This window comes from Papio anubis, chromosome 8 (assembly GCF_008728515.1).
Source record: "Papio anubis isolate 15944 chromosome 8, Panubis1.0, whole genome shotgun sequence".
NCBI classification, from domain to species: Eukaryota; Metazoa; Chordata; class Mammalia; order Primates; family Cercopithecidae; genus Papio; species Papio anubis.
In genome coordinates, this window is record NC_044983.1 from 30680645 (window position 1) to 30694757 (window position 14113).

At 38.4% G+C, this 14113-nt stretch overlaps 1 long non-coding RNA gene across 1 annotated transcript in view; it reads left to right on the plus strand.

Moving 5' to 3' along the window:
* LOC110744038 overlaps positions 1-9796 on the plus strand; it is a 578563-nt gene extending 568767 nt beyond the window's left edge. The window contains exon 2 of the long non-coding RNA XR_002524096.2: positions 9283-9796. This is a non-coding gene — a long non-coding RNA (uncharacterized LOC110744038). The remainder of the gene's footprint in view (positions 1-9282) is intronic.
* The last annotated feature ends 4317 nt before the right edge of the window (positions 9797-14113 follow it).

Below are 14113 nucleotides of genomic sequence, written 5' to 3' on the forward strand. Positions count from 1 at the left end.
GAAACACCTCCCAGATTAAGTAATATTTACCTGCTTGTCCTCTTTGAACAGTGCCCCTACTGATTCTTTACCCTAATGAAGTTCATGTCCCAACCCACACCCTTTTCCTATAACAATTAAGCTTTTAGTGGTGACATGATGAAAAAGAAAAAAAAAAAATAGATGCAATGGTTGACTTTTGCAAAGTTCCCAACAAAAAATCCTGGTGGCTTTCTGAGTCTCAGCATGTTTCTTCTTAGTTCTGTGTACACTGAGATAAAAGTAGAGTGGGAGACTGAATTTACCACCTGTGCTAAAGCAGCAGTTGTTAGCATTGGTGACATTCATTGTTACATGGACATCAATTGAGCTGGGATTAGGAAGCCGCCTGTCTCCTCAAGCTTGTTACAATCCAGTCACTTGGCAAAAAACAAAAACAGACTTTCAGGTGAGGATTGTAATGCCCAGTGACCTGAAAGCCAGGTTCAGCTTAGTCAATGAGCAACATGAAATGAAATCTCCAGTCAGAATTCTCATTAGCCTTATTCAGCACTACCCAGATTGATGTTCCTTTTGATGTCTTTGCCATAGCAGCCTCACCTATGCAAATATTGCCAATCTTACCCCTTACAGTAAGTTGAAGAACTTTTAAGGGTTGTGAACTTTACATAGGTAAGTGAATCAAGTATACTTGAAGAGCCTCTCTGTTGACATAAGTAATTAGATTATTGGACAAAGATCTGATCTAGTAATTGTCTTAGTATGTATGTGTGCCAAAGCCAAGAGAGGATATGTTATTAATTAGCAAGTAAAATTTCTAATGTAGGGGTTTTCCCCCACCTTAAGTAACATTCCCAAAACCTGGAACTATGGCTGGCCCTCTGGAGGTGTTTCATAAATGCTTGCTGAATTAATGAATGTATCCGTAGGCATCTTTTAAGTGGCTACAATGACATTAAGAAGAAATAGGGTCACAGAATATAGTTACTGCCTCAGGCTCTGGGAAGGATGGGTCCAGAAACAACCCCAAGGTAGAGCATACACATTGATTTTGAGACTTTCAGCTCATCCATTTGGTTACTGATTCCAAGAGGGCTTTTTTTCTTCTCAAAAAATGCTTTATTTCTCAGAATCCCATTTCAGCATTATTGGTTTTTCCCTCACCAATTCTATTTTCAGCTTTCTGCCTTTTCTCATAATGACCTTTAGGTGATAAATTGGTAATAATAAAAATCAATAAAAAATGATAAAGTTTTTTTTGGAAAATAGGAGTGAGTTTCATGTTAAGCAAAGAAGGAACATTCCAAATGGAATTTTCTGTACTTTTAAATGTACCGATATGACTTCTGGGAAATTTAGGGACATCTTTTTGTATTAGGGCAACCTAATGCCACCTGCTTTAAAAATTCATATTAGGAAATAGCCACATTTTGACCTTCTTGAACAATGCTCCTTGAGCAATCAAAAATATAAAAGGTGTTTTATTAGTCATTGTTGAAATCAGTAATCTCTTTCTATCCCCAAATTGTCTTAAAATATCTGTCCAGCACATCATTACACCCTTCACTGTCCCTTCCACTATGTGTTGAAGAGTCACAGGTCCCAAGGGGAGCTGCCAAGAAACGTAAACCAAATACCATTTCAGTAACTGTTGAGGGACAATTGTGACTATTTTGTAATGCTTGGCATGCCTTGCTTATAATCTTGTCCTACAAAGAAGCCTATCAGCAGAGATGAGAGATTTTTGCTATGCAAAGATTAGATTAAATTGATATTTGCAGAACTGGGTTCAACCTGTGGGAGACCTAGTCACAGGTCTTGTAGAATTTGTAGCATATTAAGAAGATATTTAAATATTTGGCTTCAGTGTGATGGCCTCATTTTTACATACATTTCTAATATGTGCCAACTCTCTCCTCTTCATTTCCCTTGTCAGCTGAAAGATGAGTCATCAAGTCTGGTTGAGCCTATCTAATATCTCTTGAATCAGAATGTCTCTGTATCTCTATTGCCATTACCCTAGTTCTGGCCATCATCATTGACCACCTGACTTTCTGCCTAAATGGTCTCCTACTTTCTGATCTTGTATACTTTCAACCCTTTCTCTGCAATCAGAGTGATATTGCTTCCAATGTTGTACGGACAGTTCTTACAAAGTCCTGCAACTTTTCTTTCAGTCTTTCTTTTTTCTGAAATGGAGTCTCACTCTGTCACCCAGGTTGGAGTGCAGTGGCACGATCTCAGCTCACTGAAACCTCTGTCTCCAGGGTTCAAGCGATTTTCATGCCTCAGCCTTCTAAGTAACTGGGGTTACAGGTGCATGCCACCACGCCCAGCTAATTTTTGTATTTTTAGTAGAGATGGAATTTCACCATGTTGGCCAGACTGGTCTCAAACTCCTGACTTCAAGTGATCCATATACCTTGGCCTCCCAAAGTGCTGGGATTACAGGCGTGAGCCACCACACCCGGCTCTTTCAGTCTTATTGTTCATCATTTTTTCCCTCCCCTTTCTGCACCCTCTTCACTCTGCTTTCCCATTCACTATGGCTGGGCTATATCCTAAAAGACGCCATGTTCTCCTGGGGTCTCTGGTGTCCTTGATTCTGGAAATGCTTTCCTGTCTCTTCTCTCTACCCCACTTCATTTAGATAACTCCTATTTATCCTTGAGATTTCTCATGGATGGCAGTCTTTTGCCCATAAGACTTTTCCTGTTCTAGACCTGGTGGCTCACACCTGTGATCCTAGCACTTTGGGAGGCAGAGGCAGGGTGAATGAACCCACGTGTTTGATACCAACCTGGGCAACATAGTGAGACTCCATCTCTACAAAAAATAAACAACCAGGTGTGGTGGTGAGCACCTTTAGCCCAGGCATGGTGGTGAGCGCCTGTAGTCCCAGCTACTTAGGAGGCTGAGGCGGGAGGATTGCTTGAGCCTGGGAGGTCACAATTGCAGTGAGTCGTGATCATAACACTGCACTCCAGCCTGGGCAACAGAGCAAGACTCTGTCAAAAAAAAAATAAGAAGAAAAGAAAAACTTTCCCTGATATTTTTAGGTTGAGACTAGACACCCTTCTATCTGTTCCTACAATGCCCACATCCTCCATCATTGTACCGACCATACTCTGGTAATTGGCTGTTTATCTGTCCAATGCCTTCCGTAGACCAGAAGCTCCTAAAGGACAGAGTCTGTACTTGTCTTATTCCAATTTGTAGTACCAGCATTCAGCACAGTAGCTGGACCTGACTAAGCACCAAGTAAATATTTGTCGAATTAAGAAAAAAAAAAAAAAAATTAAGTGAGAATTCAACACTCCCTTAATCAATTGTAAAGAAGCACTTTACTAGGATCTTCTGACAACTACTCCAAAGTGTCAAATATTTTAAGTGAAATTGTGATTTCTGGTGACACTTTTTCAATATTTTAGATTTCTTACACACAAACTCATTTCGTTTTCATCTACTAAAGCTCTCAAGCCTCTTGTTAAAATAACTTAGCTTGGTTTCTGTATGTGTGTGTGTATCCTTTTTTGGGGGGTAGGGGGGTGGCAGTGGCAGGACAGGGTCTCACTTTGTCACCCAGGCTGGAGTGCAGTGGCAGGATCATGGCTCACTGTAGCCTCCACCTCCTGGGCTCAAGTAATCCTCTGACCTCAGCCTCCCTAATAGCTGGGATTACAGGCATGCATCACCATGCTCAGGTATTTTTTTTTTTCATAGAGACAGCTTCTTGCTATGTTGCCCAGGCTGGAATACATATTTTTTTTAACTTTTATTTTAGGTTCAGGGATACAGGTACTGGTTTGTTATACAGATAAACTCATGTCATGGGGATCTGTTGTACAGTTTGTTTTGTCACTCAGATAACTCAGATACTAAGCCCAGTACCCAATACTTACTTTTCCTTTTCCTCTCTCCACCCCGACCCTCCACTCCCAGATAGGCACCAGGGTCTGCCTATCTGTCTCCCATCATTGTGTCTATGTGTTCTCATCATGTAGCTCCCACTTAAAAGTGAGAGCATGTGGTATTTGGTTTTCCGTTCCTGTGCTAGTTCACTAAGAGTGATGACCTCTAACTCCATCCATGTTCCTAGAAAGGACATGATCTCGTTCTTTTTAAAGGCTGCATAGTATTCCATGCTGTATATGTACCACATTTTCTATATCCAGTCCACCATTGATGGGCATTTAGGTTGATTCCTATATATTTTTTTAATTGACAAAAAATAGTAACCCACAGAATCACTAAGTAGGGGATAGATCAGCTGCTGATATTTTGGATGTACTTTTCTCGAGTCCAAAGGATAATTCAGTCAACCTAAAATAGTTATTTAGAAATGTGAACAGAATTTGTGGGTGTTGAGACAGATTCACAGATCCCTAGGAACTATTAAAACTTTTGAAAAATGGCCACAGGCTCTGAAGGAAAAGAGCAGTTGGACACTTCATGCCAGAATTGACTCCTATAAAACATTATGCTACTGATAGAACTGAGGTGGTTCATTTGGGAAAAAATTGAAATAACATTTAGGAGAAGCTGAGAGGCTGGCGATCACCATTATGAAGACGGCAGCCTGTACTATTATTAGATGTCACAAATAAGGGGATCATATATAATTGAATGATGACTTTACGAGTCATTGTAAACCTGTCTCCTGACAGCAGCTTGAGACAGGAATTGCATTGTTCCTCTAAATCCTTTTAATTTAGTAAAGCCCTTTATTGAAACATTTACAAGCAAATGTAAACTTTTAAAGATTCTTACATCCCATAAAAGCAGTAATTTGGGCATATAGCTCATCAACATGAAATGAGTAAAAACATGAGAAGACAGTACTTTTTGAATGTTGTATGCCATTTAACAAATCTATAGGTTTCTCCCTTCTTTCCCGTCTATACCTAAATGAAGGAGTTTTTGTTGATGTTGATTTACTCTAGTATACCCAACTATACCATTATCATCACTTTATTTATCAAAATAGTGCCATTTAGTTGCCTTTTGCTTTAAGCTGTATTTTATACGAAAGATTCCTAATGTTATTTCTGTCCTTCCGAATATTACCCAGCAGAGGGAATTTTAGGATCTACTTGATAATACAGATTTGCTAATTTCCACGTTAGTGATTCAGTGTTGTTTAGTTACTCAGTTTTGGGCCTCATGATGTGTTTGATGATTTGGGAGTGATAAAATGAGTCTTAAGTAAAAATCTTTTAATTAAAACAAACAAAGGATCAGCTTTTACGGGAAACCAGTCAGTCAGCGAGTACGTGTGCTTTAAGTCCAGAGGCATGCTCGAGTGGAGGGGTAGAGAGACAGACCCCGGGATCAAGGGACTGTAGAGTAACTGCTCCCATTACACCAGACCCAGGAGGGCTGTCCCGCTGTCTCTGCCCTCACACTGACCACTTCATTACCAGTTGTTTTTACTGAGCATCTTTTCAGAGATTTCTGAGAACATGGTAATTTTCCCGGACCACACATCCGAGAGATCAGGTACTATGTTGCCTTTAAAAACAAAAACAACAACAACAACAAAAACTTTATATTTTTCCTCTTTTTATGGTGAAATATGGCATACTTTATTATTTGGAGAAAGACAGAAAACATGGTTTTGTTCTCCTACAGGCCACAAAATACCATCTTCCTCTTACAGGGAATGAGACTTTTGTGTAGAGAGGCACAATTTCCTGTCCCACTAGGAGAAAATCATTCTCTTGTCTGAGTCTCAGCTGAAGCTTGTGTTAGTCGCTGTTATAAATTAAACTACCATTCAATCCAGCAGTCCCATTACTGGGTATATACCCAATGGAATATAATTGTTCTACCATAAAAACACATGCATGCATATGTTCATTGCAGCACTGTTCACAATCGAAAAGACATGAAATCAACCTAAAGGCTGATCAACAGTAAACAGGATAAAGAAAATGTGGTACATATGCACCATGGAATACTATGCAGCCATTAAAAGAACAAATGTATGTCCTTTACGGGAACATGGATGGAGCTGGAGGTCATTATCCTTAGCAAACCAATGCAGGAACAGAAAACCAAATACCGCATGTTCTCACTTACAAATGGGAGCTAAATGATGAGAACACATGGACACATAGAGGGAAACAAGAGACACTAGGGCCTACTTGAGGGTGGAGGGTGGAAGGTGGGAGGAGGGAGAGGATCAGAAAATAACTATTGGATACTAGGCTTAGTACCTGGATGATGAAGTAATCTGTGCAACAAACCACTGTGGCACAAGTTTACATATATAACAAACCTGCACATGTACCCATGAACCTAAAATAAAAGTTTAAATAAATAAATAACCTTGGTCTCCAGTGTTAAATATATGTCACCATCCTTATTTCCTTTATCCAGCTATTTTATATTCCTCCCATCTGCTCTGTCCTAATATTTATCTTCTGTAGGTCTTACTATGCATCTCTTAAAGCTTCCAACTATGTTTTACTCTGCCTGGTTCCTCCACTCTTTTTGTTCTTGTTTTCCTACTTCCTTTAATGTATCAGTAACATAGTGAGCACTTAATAGCAGTCTAGAATAAGCTCTGTGTTCCTGCCTTAATCTATATCTGGTCTCTATCTCTCACCTTTATCTTCACCTCTATCACTGTGTGGACTTACAGCGAAAACAGAACTATACCGTGCTCTCATCTCCACGTTGAGTAGCTGGTTTATAAACCAGGAAGACAATGTTCTTTAGATATTCTTCAATTTGTTATAATTCTTTCCTGTTATCCAGCTCCTCAACCTCCCTTCCCAGCTCTATCTACCACTTTGTATCACTTAAGCCATGTTTTATCTATGTCTTCTCTGTCGCTAACCTTTAGTCCCTTGAAACAGGCACAACCAAATAGGACTGACATTTTGCAGGTCCCTTGAGATTTTGCCTCATCCTTCACAGCAACCTACAAAGTCAATCTGGGGCTGGGGGAGATTCTCCTCTTTCAGCCTTTTCCTTCTTTTGGAATTTGGGGGTGTTTTCACAGAGTGATTTAGCAAGAAAACATTCTAAATCCTCAAGGATCTCTTAGCCGTTACCTTGTGGTTGCTTCCTCAAGACCAAGCACAACTGGACGTTTTTGAACTTACTTCTTTCTCCCGACCCCCTTTGTTTTCCTTCTCCCCCTTCATAAAATCTGACTTCAGTTTGGCCTTCAAGTGAGATTGACGTTTAGCCCCTTCCATTTGGCAAATCCTTCAACAACAACAACAAAAAAGAAGTGTCATTTTTACGGGGTGACAAAGCATTAAGAAGATTGCTTTTTCAGCCTTGCTGTGCCGCATTATGGGTAAGTCCTCATGTGGCACCTTTTACAAGAGGAAGTATTGTCATGCTAACAAAATGGTTTCAGATAGTATGAAATCGGTGATGAGAAGAATGGCTACAAAGAATGAGCTCTACAATTACTGTCACTCTCAGCAAAAGAGAAGGCAAGGAATGCATGTTTCATCTCATCACGACCTGAGGATTGTCCTGGATTCCATATGTAATACTTTCTAAATAATAGTGACCTTTTTCACATCCCCTTCCTGTACGTACAAAGTACTATGTGGATAATGCAGCCTGAGTGAGCTTATGAGCTAGTGCAGGGATTTTTATTATTCACAATAATAAAAGTGAACAGCAGTTTATTCATCTAAGATCAAGCAACTAGTAAGCGGTAGAGCCAGGACTGGATCATAGGGTAGGTACATGTGTACCATTTTAAAATATTGCCAAACTACTTTCCAAAGTATTGAGTTGTTCTACATTCCCAACAGCAGTGTCTGGGAATTACGATAAATTCTTATCATGCAATGACTGGCGTATTCATTCTTTTTAATTTTTGACATTCTAATCTGTGTGTAGTGCCATCTCATTGTAGTTTTAATTTGCATTTCCCTAGTGACTAATGATATTGAGCATCTTTTCATGAGCTTATTTGCATATGTATATCTTCTTTGCTAACGTGTCTATGCAAATCTTTTGCTCATTTATTAGGTTGTTTGTTTTCTTATATTGAGTTATAACTTTTTTTTTTTTTTTTTTTTTTTTACATATTCTGCAAACATTTTTTTTAACCAGATAGGTAATTTACCAGTGGGTTTTCCCAGTCTGTTTCTTACCTTTTCATTCCCTTCCCAGTATCTTTTGCAGGAAAGATGTTAAATCTGTTGAAGTGTGGTTTATCAAGTTTTTTCTTTGGATTGTGCTTTTGGTCTTGTAGCTAAGAAAACTTTGCCCAAACAAGATAACAACGATTTTCTCCTATTTTTTTCTAGGCATGTTATGGTTTTAGGTTTTACCTTTATGTCTATGATCCATTATATGTTAGTTTTTAATATATGGTGCAAGTTATGGATCAAAGTTTAGTTTGTTACATGTGGATATCCAAGCATCCTAAGCATCTTTTGCCCTAAAGATAATCTTTTTTCTACTGAATTACCTTTGCTTCTTTGTTAAAAATCAATTGGCTATGTGTAAGTCTATTTCTGGTATCTCTATTCTGTTCTATTGATCTATATATACTTATCCTTAAACCAGTAACATGCTGTCATCATGACTTTAGCTTTATAATAAATCTTGAAGTCAGGTAAATTAAGTCCCCCAATGTTTTTCTTTTTAGACATTTTTTTTTTTTTTTTTGGCTACTGTAGGTTCTGTGTATTTTCAGAAGACTTTTAAAATCGGTCTGTCAATTTCTAATACCAAAATAAAGTTCTTTAGAATTTTGATTGGGATTCTGACGAATGTAAAGATCAACTTGGAGAAAGCTAACGACTTAATATTGAGTGTTACCTCTCAACTTATTTTGGTTCTTTAAAACTTCTTTCAACAATTTAGTTTTTCATGTATAGATCTTGCATATATTTTGTCAGAGTTCACCCAAATAGTACATTTATTTATTTATTTATTTATTTATTTATTTATTTATTTAGAGATGGAGTTTTGCTCTTGTTGCCCAGGCTGGAATGCAACAGTGCAATCTTGGCTCACTGCAACCTCTGCCTCCCAGGCTGAAGTGATTCTCCTGCCTCAGCCTCCCAAGTAGCTGGAATTACAGGTGCCAGCCACCACACCCGGCTAATTTTGTATTTTTAATAGTGATGGGGTTTCACTATGTTGGTTAGGCTAGTGTTGAACTCCTGACCTCAGGTGATCCACCTACCTCAGCCTCCCAAAGTACTGGGATTACAGGCATGAGCCACCGTGCCTGGCCCAAATAGTACAATTTTTGATGCTATTATCAATGACATTGTTTTATTAATTTATATTTCAAATTGTTTATTTCTATTACAGAGCTTTCTCTACTATGCTGACATTCATCTGAGGTCTCTTCTCACCAGAATCGCCTTTAATATCCACATTTCTACCAAGTGTCTCTTCAAGCAAATGTATACTTTTTCTATTACGCACCTTAAAATTATTGTAGCCTCTATCCATTTCCCAATTCCAAAGCCACTTCCATATTTCTAGATGTTTGTTAGAGGAGCACCCCACTTTCTGGCATCAAAATCTGTATCAGTCAGTGTTTGACAGAGAACAGAACCAATAGGAGATGGATAAATAGATAGGTAGGTAGGTAGGCAGATTAGTAGATAGATAGATAGATAGATATCCAATCGATAGATATCTACTGTCTGGAAAGCTAATTTTTCTATATATTTTCTCTATTATTATTGTTTCAGATAGAAAGGCAAATTGGATCCTTGTTAGTCTATCTTGACCAGAGTGGAAATCTGATTAAACTTTTAATCCTCAGTCTCCTCATTTGTAAAATGAAAATAATAATAAAATCTATTTTGTGAGGTTATTGGGATGTTAGTTTTGTTAATATGTATAAAAATTTAGTGCCCCGTACATAATAAGTACCCAATAAATGTATTTAAATTTTGAACAATATATTTGACATATTGTGATTTCCAAGTATCTATACTCTTATGTTTGTTAATGTTATATATGGAGGCAATTTGACTTAACATAAAAAAAAAAAAAAAAAAAAAAGGCCATTCATAGGATGTAGTCAATACCAGTAAATGAGAGCACATTTTTCTCTAATTGGTTATGTGGATATTGGTTTTCACCCTACTTGGAGTCTCTAACTATTTGTCCTAGTGACCATCATTATATTCATTTACAATATTATTAAAATGAACCATTGATTACCATGTATATTCCGGTTCTGAGACACACCCTCCTCTTCCCCAGCCCGTACTCACCTCAGTGATACCCAGTCTATTGCAGGTTTTTAATGCATTTTCTAAATTACATGAAAGCAAGTTCACATTCTTCCTTTGTCTTAGCCTTCCGTACCATTATTTTGGCATGTTTAAAGTATCCATCTGATTATGTTTGGAAATAAAAGCATGAATTTGTTAAAGACACGTGCCTTCTGAACTGCACACTCATTGTGTTATTTTTCACTTTCTTATCATTGTCCCTGCATTAGAGAAAAAAATCTATTCTGTAAAGTGTTTGGTTTTTTATGCAGTCTGCTCTGCTGTATATACACGAACACCTAATTCTGCAATGAGAATTAGTTGGTACATGATTGTTGAGCAGGGAAATAGTACTATTCCACAGAATTTAGTTTATATATGGATTTTTCTTGGCTGAGGAAGCCAGATTACTGGAGTAAAATTATAATCTCCAGCAAAAATAGAAAAGAAAAGTCCACAGCTCAGCGTCTCCTCTAACGAGTTGTACAGCCCAGCCTTGCACGGCTCATAGCTTACAGCAGGTCTCCCTTCCCTGCCACCACCCTCGCAGCAACCCCACCGGCTGAGCACTCTGTTTCTATTTTCTGAGCACTCATCAGTGCAGCTCTGTTTAACATGTTACCTGTATTTCCACTCTAATTTTTTTTTTTTTTTTGGAAACCAAGTCTCACTCTGTTGCCCAGGCTGGAGTGCAATGGCGCGATCTCAGCTCACTGCAACCTCTGCTTCTCGGGTTCAAGCGATTCTCCTGCCTCAGTTTCCCGAGTAGCTGGGATTAAAGGGACCCGCCATTATGCCCAGCTAATCTTTGTATTTTTGGTAGAGACGGGGTTTCGCCATGTTTGTCAGGCTGGTCTCAAACTCCTGACCTCAGGTAATCCACCCACCTCAACCTTCCAAAATGCTAGGATTAATTATAGGCATGAGCCACTGCACCCAGCCTCTACTATTTTGTAGAACATCTATTGTGGTAGCCTCCTGCCATGCTGAGCAGTTGGCCTGGGTGGTGCAAATTATCTCCCAATTATTGGGAGGCATCAATTATCATTTTTGTTTGGACTTTACAAAGTTTTATATGTTTTAAGTGATATATCCGTTCTGCAGTTTTTCTCATAAGTTCTGTTTATGCAGTGTGTGATTTTGCAGAATATGAGTTTTTTGAGATTACATATATTGCAATATCGTAGAAACACATTTTGTTTGATAATCTTTGCTTTAAAAATTCTTCATTTATTTTGTACGAATGTACAAAAATAAAACAATGTAGTACTTATTGGCTGTTTTTGTGGACTGAGGTAGAAATGACAAGAAGTTCAAGCCAAAAAACTGAAAATGGTTAACAGAAACAGGCAAATCTCATATATCTTGCCCTGATTATTTGTTCATTAGAGTCCCATCTATTGAGGAAGGTGCATTAGCATGGACAAAACACATTGAGGGAATATAAAAGAGTCTCAAACTTCTGATATAAGGTAAAACAGGTTAATTTTATGTGTCTTTAAAAAATGTAATTAGAACCTTCTGTTTGTCTTTTCTGAGACATGTGTTTAAAATTCCCCCCTACTCAGTTGATAATCTGTTATTTTTATCTTCATCCCAAAGTGACTTTTAAAAAAGTTTTGGGGTTAGGGATGCGTGGTGGCTCACATTTGTAATCCTAGCACTTCAGGAGGCCAAGGCGGGGCGGAGGGGGGCGGATCACCTGAGGTCAGGAGTTGGAGACCAGTGTGGCCAACATTGCAAAACCCCTTCTCTACTAAAAATGCAAAAACTAGCCAGGTGTGGTGGCACGTGCCTGTAATCCCAGCTACTTGGGAGGCTGAGGCAGGAGAATCACTTGAACCTGGGCACGGAGGTGGTAGTGAGTACAGCAGAGATTGTGCTGCTGTACTGCAGCCTGGGCAACAGAGCAAGACTCTGTCTCAAAAGATAAGTTTTGGGTGAAAAGCAGAAAAAAAGTTATAATTTTGTGTAGAGACTTTTCCCTCCTGTAATTTCTTTTATTATCAAATATCAGGTATTACAGGGTATAAGCCAGTGTTCTTTTTCATATGATTTCCAGAAGTGTTCAATTTTCCATGTCTTCTGCATTTGAAAGTAATAGATTTGGAAAGAGAAAAGCTCTTCATTCTTCAAGTACATTTAAGTTTAAGTACATTGCAGACTTTATTTTGCAGGAAGCTTCCTTGCTTCTTCCCCATATCACCTCTGTGTACCTCTTCACACCCATGAGGGTCTTTATAACAGTGCAGTCTATAAATTGTTTCAAGGTACCAATACTGATTTCTCAGATATTTTCTTATTTAGGAACATAAATACTTAGACTGCCATTGTGTTAATAAGGAAATGCTGGATAGTCAGAATCCTAAATTAATCTGAGCCTAAAATCTGTAGTATTGCTTCAAGTATCTGTGTAGAAAGCATAGTTTATTAAACTGAACATCTCCTGTAAACCCAGCACTTTGGGAGGCCACAACGGGTGAATAGACCAGCCTGGCCAACATGGCAAAATCTGTCTCTATCAAAAATACAAAAAAAATTGCCAGTTGTGGTGGTGTAAGCCTATAGTCTGAGCTACTTGGGAGGTTGATCACTTAATTTAAAACTGAAAAGATCTAATGTCCAGAATCTATAAGGCACTTAAACAGATTTACAAGCAATAAACAAACCCATTACAAAGTGGGCAAAGGACACAGACAGACTGTTTTTCAAGAGAAGATATACACATGGCCAATAAGCATATGGAAAATTAACCATTATCACTGATCATCAGAGAAATGCAAGTCAAACCCACAATGAGATGCCATCTCATGCCAGTCAGAATGGCTATTATTAAAGGGTCAAAAAATAGCAGATGCTGACAGAGTAAAGGAAACGTTCATACACTGCTGGTGGGAGTGTAAATTAGTTCAGCCATTGTGGAAAGCAGCTTGGCAATTCCTCAAAGAACTTAAAATAGAATTATCATTCAACCCTGCAATGCCATTACTGTGTATGTACACGAAGGAATATAAATTGTTCTATCATGAAGACACATATATGCCTATGTTCATCATAGATAGCACTGTTCGCAATAGCAAAGACATGGAATCAACCTAAATGCCCCATCAATAGTAGATTGAATAAAGAAAATGTGGTACATATACACCATGGAATACTATGCACCCATAAAAAAGAATGAGATCATGTCCTTCACAGGAACATGGATGGAGCTGGACGCCATTATCCTAAGCAAACTAACACAGGAACAGAAAAGCAAATACTGCATGTTCACACTTATAAGTGAGAACTAAACAATGAGAACACATGGATACGTGGAGGGGAACAACAGACACTGGGGCCTACTTGAGGGTGGAGGGTGGGAGGAGGGAGAGGATCAGAAAATATACCTATCCGGTACTATGCTTATTACCTGGGTGATGAAATAACCTGTACACCAAAGCCCCATGACACGCAGCTTACCTATATAACAAACCAGCACATGTACCCCTGAACCTAAAATACAAGTTAACAAATAAATACATAAAAATTTAAAAATAAAAAAATAAAACTATAAGCTCTCCCTGCTTTCTGGCAGTACCCTATTCCCTGTTCCTTAGTTTTCTCTCTGGCACTTACCATTTATCTATTTTATTCATTGTCTGTCTCTCTTCACTAGAGGTTCATGAGGGCAAGGATTTTCATATTTTATCCACTGCTATGTCCCTAACATTTAAACAAAGGCTTTGCATTCTATAGACATTCAATGAAATAGGCTGAATTTAGCGAAAAGTGAGATCGTGTCCTTTGAAGAAACATAGATGGAGCTGGAGGCCATTATCCTTAGCAAATGAACACAGTAACAGAAAACCAAATACCACATGTTCTCAGTTATCAGTGGGAGCTAAACAATGAAAACATATGGACACAAA